Source organism: Orbicella franksi, chromosome 8, assembly GCF_964199315.1.
Source record: "Orbicella franksi chromosome 8, jaOrbFran1.1, whole genome shotgun sequence".
Classification (NCBI taxonomy): Eukaryota; Metazoa; Cnidaria; class Anthozoa; order Scleractinia; family Merulinidae; genus Orbicella; species Orbicella franksi.
In genome coordinates this window covers 20,800,710-20,809,609 of record NC_138152.1, presented here as the reverse complement: position 1 = coordinate 20,809,609, position 8,900 = coordinate 20,800,710, and the positions used below count along the sequence as shown (strand labels likewise).

The 8,900-nt window shown below is 40.9% G+C and overlaps 1 long non-coding RNA gene across 1 annotated transcript; it reads right to left on the bottom strand.

Annotated features, from left to right (window-relative positions):
- Positions 1 to 2,886: 2,886 nt before the first annotated feature.
- Positions 2,887 to 4,516, bottom strand: LOC145495429 (uncharacterized). Its single transcript, XR_014050418.1, has 2 exons — positions 3,619 to 4,516; positions 2,887 to 3,461 (listed from the first exon to the last, which is right to left on the bottom strand). It is a non-coding gene; the product is annotated as an uncharacterized LOC145495429 (long non-coding RNA).
- Positions 4,517 to 8,900: the final 4,384 nt, after the last annotated feature.

The window sequence follows — 8,900 nt, the reverse complement described above, 5'->3', positions numbered from 1 at the left end:
GCATTCGCGATTTCCTGGAATGGCTGGATACGTTAACTGAAGAAGACACGCGCAATGTAACTGTTTTGGTCCATAACTGGCTACGACTCCTATTTCGTCGTGGAGGAATATCATCGCCAACACAGGGTCCTCAATCAAATCAGAAATGGAGCTAAACTTCTCCAATTAACCTTTGACAATATTAACTTTATTGACTCTCTGTCATTTTTTCAAATGCCGCTTTCTGCATACCAAAGACATTCGGATTGACAGAGTTAAAGAAGGGCTATTTTCCTCACCTGTTTAACACGCCTGAAAATCAAGACTACGTGGGACCAATTCCCGAGAAAGAATTTTACATGCCTGAATCAATGTCTGTCAACGGCCGTAAAGACTTCGAGAAATGGCATGATAAAGAAAGAGCTGAGAATGTAGTGTTCGATTTCCAGAAAGAATTGCTGGAATATTGCGAGTCGGACGTGAAATTACTGAAGGAGGGATGCCTTACTTTCAAACGGCTTTTTGAAAAAGAGACAAAGTTTGACCCCTTCAGTCATATTACCATTGCTTCGGCATGCAATCGAGACCTGCGACAAAACCGAATGGAAGCCAACACAATTGCTTCCGAGCCTCTCCACTGTTGGCGACTAAAAACAAATCAGTCGAAAGTTGCCATGGAATATCTACTGTGGCAACAAAGTCAGATCAGTGGGAGAATTCAACATGTTGGAAATGATGGGGAATACTGTATCCCCAACAGTCGCTACACCGTGGACGGCTACGATGCAACTACGAACACCGTCTACGAATTTTAAGGTTGCTTTTGGCATGGCTGTCGTAAATGCTATCCCAACAGATCCGAAACACACCTTAGATTAGAGCACCGCTGCACTGCCGACGTGTATCTCTGCACTCAGGAAAACTACAATTCTTGCGTGACAAAGGTTACAACGTCATCGAAATGTGGGAGTGTGATTGGCGGAAAATGAAAGAAGAAAGGCAGGACGTCAGGAACTTTGTAGCCAGCCTCGATTTGGTGGAGCCACTAAATCCCCGTGATGCCTTCTGCGGCGGACGAACAAACGCTGTCAAACTCTATCATCTGGCTGACGTCGCCTCAGGAGAGAAGATTCATTACTATGATTTTAGATCTCTCTATCCGTTCATTAATAAGAATGCTGAGTATCCTGTTGGCCACCCTGAAATTATATTTCAGCCGGAAGACACAGACATCCAAAATTACTTCGGGATTGCCAAGGTCACAATCTTACCTCCAGAAAAACTATTTCATCCAGTACTTCCGCTGCGTGAAAATGGTAAACTAACATTCCCGCTATGTAGAGCCTGTGTACAAGAAGAGATGGAAAAACCAGTGCTACAACGGTCCTGGGTTTGCAGTCACAGCGACAGTGAAAGACAAATTACAGGTACATGGTGTACCTCCGAACTGAACAAAGCCGTTGAAAAGGACTACAAAATAACTTACATTCACGAAGTGTGGCATTTTTCTGAAACGAGGAAAGGTCTCTTTAAAGACTATGTGAATACATGGTTAAAGATTAAAGAGGAGGCAAGCGGCTGGCCAGCTCATGTAGGCGATGATCCCGTCAAACAGCAAGAACATCTGAGATCCTACAAAGCGAAAGAGGGCATCGAACTCAACCGCAACAACATTGAAAAGAATCCCGGCAAACGTAGCCTTGCAAAAATGATGTTAAATTCCATGTGGGGGAAGTTTGGCCAGCGCACCAACAAAACTCAAATCAAAGAGTTCGGAGATCCTATGAGGTTCAGTGCATTCCATGAAAGTGATGCAAATGACATTTGCTACGTGAGTGTTTTGTCTGAAGACATCGTTAAAATTCACTATAAACTGAAATCGAATGACGAACCTGTCTCACCAAACCTCAACATTTTCATCGCTTGTTTCACGACATGTTGGGCTCGACTTCGTTTGTATGTAGCTCTGGACATGCTACAAGAACGAGTACAGTACAAAGACACCGACAGCGTTATTTTTTCCAGTTTACCTTATGAAAACAATCCGCCCCTCGACGACTTTCTCGGTGATTTCAAGGACGAGTTGGGAGAAGACGACTTCATCACTGAATTTGCGTCCGCGGGACCGAAAAATTATGGTTACCTCACGAAGAAAGAAAAAGAAGAATGCAAAGTGAGGGGAATCTCTTTAAACAGTGAAGGTAGCAAGCAGTTAAATTATCAAGTGTTGCGGTAAAATGTTTTAGACGAAATTCAACGCTCTCTCGAGAAAACGCGACAAACTGATATTTACAAGCCTTATCACATCGTCCGAAACTCCAAAGAGTACTCACTGACCACAGTCTCTCAGACGAAAAAGTACCAGCTTGTGTACGAAAAACGAGTGATAGATCCCTACACCTTCAAAACATATCCCTATGGCTATGAAAGAATAACAAATGAGGACGTGGACATGATTGAACTGTTGTGCCATTTGTAAACACTTTTGTAAATAGTTTCATTCATAAGTTGAGCGCAATCCACTAGGGAGTTGCACACGGCTCTGTCCTGTAATTTTAGGGAAACATTTGATATTAAAGTTAATGGTTAACTTTAAAATTGCGTGATTTCTTTGTTTATGTTAGAAACCAGGCTTTTTACTCGGTCAACTCGGAAACGAAATTAATGACTTCAAAGGGGGCAGGGCTTCTGGTTACCATGGATACGTCAAACTCGAGAAAACAATAGAACTCCTTTTCATAACAATACTTTTTCATTTGCATCACAATACCTGTCAAATCCGTACTGGACTAGCCCATACCACTACTCGTAATGAAGGACAGAAAATGGTCCAACTGCTGCCGCTCAACTCTTACTCTCACTAATGGTTGGTAGGTCACGGAAGCGCCGCGCCCAAACTGCAGGCTATGAACGTTGGCTATGGTGTAGTGATATCTCGACAAGCCTGGTATAAACACTGAGATGGCCTTTTAGCTGGCAAGACCTGCCATGATGGACAGAATCTGTCTTCTCGTGTCCCAGCCATTTGCATTGCCGTAAGCCTCTGCCAAAGCCTCGAGGTAGTCTTTTGACGGCTGCGATAAGTCTTCTAGACCAAGGGCCTTCTTCATGGCAACAGACGAGACAGTGGCCTGCCAAAGAGAACCTGCGTCTTCCGGGCTGATTGTGCGGAGGTCTGAGGACACGATCTCTGCCGTTCTTTTGGTGTATCGTTGCTTGATTCTGTCAGAGACTTGTTCCCACTCAAGCCAGGGTTGAACTATCGGAGCGATACCGTCGGAGAGTAAATACTCATTCAACCTTTCTCGAGACACCACCGACGTTGCCTTCAAAGCTTGCGTTTCCTCGCTCGTGCTTGAAACGATGCTATCTGTATCTGGACTAAGGAAAGTCTTATCGTCAATTGCAAGCCTTGATAATTGTGCCGCCAGATCTTCAGATGAAACATCGCTGTCCGAGGGATCCTTTTCCACCAATGTCTGCTGTAAGTAAAAATAATTTCAATAGTAACTAAAAAGCGTGTTTATTTTATTTTTCGTATGTGGGTGTATGTTCTGAAGTGTGTGCGATGGTGTTGGGGTGGGTTTTGGGCTGGCATGATTAAATTAACACCCGGCGCAAAATTAGTCAGCTTCTCACCGTGGATTGTTCTTGAGATGACTCAGCATGTAGTACAGGTTGTTCAGCCGCAGGCGCAGCCAAAGGTGTTCCACAGAGATCGAGACCTGGTAGACATTTTAGGCTATATGCAACTGATAAAAATGAAAAAAATCACGCGATCCAACTGGAATGAGAATCTCGGTTTCCTCGAAAATTACTGCTGAGTGGTGGCTATTCACTCGGTAGCTTCCTTTAGCTTTAGCATTCACTGATTTGTGGGCGGCCATCTCTGCAGGGACTGTGCAGGCAGATTTTCCTGTCGTCCAACGGATACCATAAACGGCTCTGTGGTGCGGACAAATATTAAGCAACTCGTGCTCTTCTTCCACTTTAATCACACCTAAAACATTGACAACTTTTAGCTAAACATCTCATCTGTATGTGGGCACTACCGGTTCAAAAATAGCATAAATGACACCACTCACCAGCTCTCGCCAACAGTAACTTCATCTCTGTATTAATACCCTCATCCCCGTTTAGTTTGAAGCTTGCCAAATGACTGCTGACATCTCTTGTGCAGTCCTTTAGGCTAACGCACTCGAGGTGTCCTGGATAGTCGCTCGATTGTCCGCAAACGCTGGACCTACCTTGTGGCGTAATGTAGCTACAGAAAAATGCCATGTGAAAAATACAAACACTTAGGGGCACAAAATGGCACAGCTAAGCCAACAGCAGGACTGGTCTCATATGTTCCTGGTTTTCCAGTTCAACGTAGCCAATAATTTTACCGCACTTTGGTGTGCACGTGACTTGGCTGTTGTGTTACTTTGTAAATAAACTGACCTTTCGGGAAGATTTCAAACACATCTGGTTCCTACAACGGATGCGTTAATGCTAGCTGAAAGCTGGAGCGATAGCAAGTAGATGGGAAAACGGGTTTTGGAGCGTATTTTGTGTTTATTTTAGAAATATATATATATATATATATATATATATATATATATATATATATATATATATATATATGACTGTGCGTGGTTTGCGTGGGATCGGGAAGTTGTAGGTAAAAGGTGAAATTAGATCAAATTACAGTCCAGTCGGAAAATGAGAAATAACAAATAAGTTTACACCATTGCGCGTAAACTAAGCGCTGTTAGACACTGATGAGATGTTATCTTTTACCAAATCTTGTTTGGAGAGTTCTGTACGGGTCCGCATATGATCCCAGGACCGGAAATGATCCCCAAATTGAACCACAAATGATCCCAGACCGGAGATGATCCCCATATTGGACCGCAAATGATCCCGATCAAAAAATAAGGAATGGCATGGATTTATATCGGAGAAAGGTGGGAACATATACAAAAATTATGACCTAAAAAACATGTTTTATCATTTTACAAAAAAAAAAAAAAAAATTCCACAGTTGCTGTTTTGTTCTTCGAACGGTTCAGATCGTTTTCACTGTCACGCAATAAAAAAAATAAAATAAAATAATAAATCGAAAACCAACCAATGGAAAAAGCTAAGACATTGCGACGTACGCTATAGAAGATAACTAATTAAGACACTTCTCCAAGTTTTAGGCCTGCGCGTTTCCCCAAACTTCAGAAATTCGTAGTAAATGTTTCCGAGAAATTTACAGAGCCCAGTAAGAAAACGTCATGTTGGTATACATCCGTGGTACACCAATATGGCAGCCGGAATATAGTGTAAACATCTAGAACTTACTTTGGGTTTCAAGGCGACTGATTATCAGCACTTTATTAAATCCATTTTGAAATCACTGGCTATCCTTGGAATCTGATTGACTCTCAATGGTGCGATTTATTCACGAATCGCACTATTTTTTGCTCTAAATCGCATCTTTTTCTCAGCCATTGAGAATGGGACAGTAAAACAAAACAACAAATCAGATTTCAGTATTAGTTTAAAGTAAACAATAAAATTTCAGGAAAATGAAAGGCAAAAAGCCATTGTGTGGAGAATTTAGCAGCTAGTATTGCCAAAACTCTGTTGTTATTGTGGTTTTTTTTCCAAAAAACTTGACGGATGTAATTAATTACAGTTTCTAAATGACGATTATCAGCTCCTTCAGGCTGAACACCAACTTTAATGGAAGTTTCCAACTTTCAGTGTCCATTTTGGCGAATATTTTTGGCGATTTTTCTTCAACATCTGCTCAAAATCCGTATGATACCCAGTCCAGTAAAACATAAACAAACGAAAACCACACAACAACAAATTCAGGGCCATCTCAAGAAGGTAGATGTTTCCAGGTTTCTGGTAGTTTCAAACGAAGCAACAAAAGAGCTCAACTCTGTCGCTGTGAATAAACATAGTCAAAATACGCTCCGCTCCACAAAACAGTGAATGAATGAACGTCTTACGAAGCTGGTGTTAGTCCCGCCATCTTGGAAATATCTTGAAACAAATGGCGCCGCAAGAACTTGACAAGGTCCTGAGTATTGAGTCCTTCGCCGAGGTCACAAAAAGAAACGGAGATGATAACGAGCTGGACTTCCTTAAAATCATGCCATTAAACGGTATGAAAGAAAAAAACCGTACCATCCACTGGGCATCGTGCACTCGAGGGAGTTTCACAACTCAAAAGAAATCCATCGCAGAATTACGCAGGATGCACCTTCAAATTCCTTCTCCAAAGACAATGAAAAGTCTCAGCCTCAACCACAGAAGAAAGAAAGACCTTCCATCATTGATTCAACTGACGAGAATTGAACTTTTATACCTGAAGCAGACTATTTTTGTTCTGACTTCAAAACCGCTTGTTTCTTTGTCATGCTCGGATGAGTTTTCGTCACATGACATCGTTTTGCATACTAAATGAGACGTAGAGGCGTTTCCGGTTCCGCTTTTTTATTAACAAACCGGCTACTGGAACAATACACCAAAAGTCTAAAAATTAAGGCGATAAAATTGTGCGATTTCAAAATGGATCTAATAAAGTGGCAATTGAACTTCATGTCGTGCAATTTTGATCTGAAATCATACTTGTGATTTCAAATCGAACTCGCGCTGCGCGCTCGTTCGATTTTGAAATCACGCGTATGATTTCAGACCAAATTGCACTCCACTCAGTTCAATTACCATTATAAACAAACAAGGATTTACATAAGCACTTTTCCTGATGCTCTAACTTCCAAAAAGGCTCAAAATCATGAGATAAGTATATATATTTTAACAAACTCGATAGTAGGCTTGTGTCACGCAACCTCCATAACCCTGAAATTCAAAATGCTCTGGTTTCCAAACGAAGCACGCTAATTGTTAACAGATATAAATATACCGCTTCTTATGCCTGACCTATTGAATTAGAATTCTTAGAAAAACACATACTTGTAAACATTCTCGAAATCCCGGAGGCGATAGTATCAAACATCTATCAAACAGCTAACTTGTCAAAACTAACCGCAAGCCTTGGCCTTGCTTGGTCATGAAGCTGAACTTCATAACTATAGCTTGGGATTTTGGCTTCTTAGAATACTCAAGTAGTCATTTCGGAGGAATTAAAGCCAAAATACGACCAAGGAAAAAATAACAAAATAAATTTGTTCAAATTTCCAGTGCTATACAGTAGGTGTTTCACAGAGTGATGAAGCGACAGGCTTGTAGGTCTACTCAGGTGACAGCGTCTTCCTTAATAGTTGCTTTATGGTTAGATTTTAGTTTAAAACTTTAGACGAGTGGCGTTAGTGGCTGATAAAATGTGATTTATCTATAACACCGAAATATCAGTGTTTAAGAAAGGAGGATATGTAGCGTATGTTGCACTGATCATAATTTTACTGAGAATTGCAAAGAAATGCAAGCCAAGTCGCGTTTTGATGGTTGAGTGGTGATATTCATAACATCGTAGTTCCAAGAAAATGTAGTCGAAAATGCAAGTTGTAAGCCTCATTTTTTCTTGATTTTAATTGTAAGATGGCTTTAATAAAAACATCGGTATTCACGTACGCCAATTGCCTATCCACACCATCCCACCATCCATGCCATTCGGTATTTTTTAGTCGGGATCATTTGCGGTCCCTATTGGGGATCATTTGCGGTCCGGGATCATTTGCGGTCCAATTTGGGGATCATTTGCGGTCCGGGAACATTTGCGCTCTTGGGATCATTTGCGGTCCCTATCGGGGATCATTTCCGGTCCGGGATCATTTGCGGTCCAATTTGGGGATCATTTGCGGTCCGGGATCATTTGCGGTCCTGGGATCATTTGCGGACCCGTACGGTTCTGAAATGCATTCATAAAGTTGAAAATACATCCGAGAAAAGACGACCATTTCCGCAATGTTTACATAGCAAGTCGCCATGTCATTTTAAAACAGTTTCCCACAACAACTTATCTTGAAATCTCAAAGTAATAATCACACGATAAATATATATTTTAGCATTTTATTTCGTAAGTTGCTCAGAAATAACGATAATCCAGTCACTTAAATGTACAAAGCAGCGAACATTGAGGTTTCGGTCTTTCTTTACATCGAAAGGTAGACAAATATTTTGAAAGATGTGCTGAACATTGTTCGTGGATTCCAGGATTTTTCAAAGGGAACCAGTTCGAGTCCGACCTTGAGATTTGGCAGAATAACAGTTAAAAGACAAATCTTTTCAGCTGTAGAGTTAGATTCTTAAATAATTAGGTACCAGAGAGGGTTTTATCCAGTCAAAAATAGCCAATATTTCGCCTCTCGATAACCGGCCGCCGGAAATGTTTTTTGAATGGTTGAAACCTTAAAATAATAGAGCATTTGACATACCTTTTAACTTTAGCCGTAAAGAGGAATAGCTATTCTATATCTGAGGAAAATTTAACAGTACTTGATAGAATTTCAAGATTTTACGAACGCTTCGTCTTTTCGGGTTATTTGGGGCATTCCACTGGGCGGAAAACGCACTTTGACCGCATTTTCAAACTTTCGAATTTTTTTTTCAAAAACAAAAAAGCGCTGGAACTTGCAATTGTGATTTTTGAAAACAGGTCACCAAAGGGTATCTTGAGGCAAAATATGAGCACTGTGCCAAAATAGTCGCTGTCGCACGATTCTCAATGCTCTCAGGCAGGAGCTCTTAAAAAGGGACAATCGCCGAAATTGATGATCTTACTAAGAAACTATTAAGAAACAGTTTAATGTGTCAATTATATGGATATATAACTTGTCCATATAAATTATATGCCTTGTCCGTCTTTATCAGCAACGTGTCCAAAGGGTATTTTAACTAAGTGTTTGTGATTATTACGCGTACATTTGTCTTTGTGTCACATATTGTGTCGAATTTGTTAACAATTCTTATACTACTCT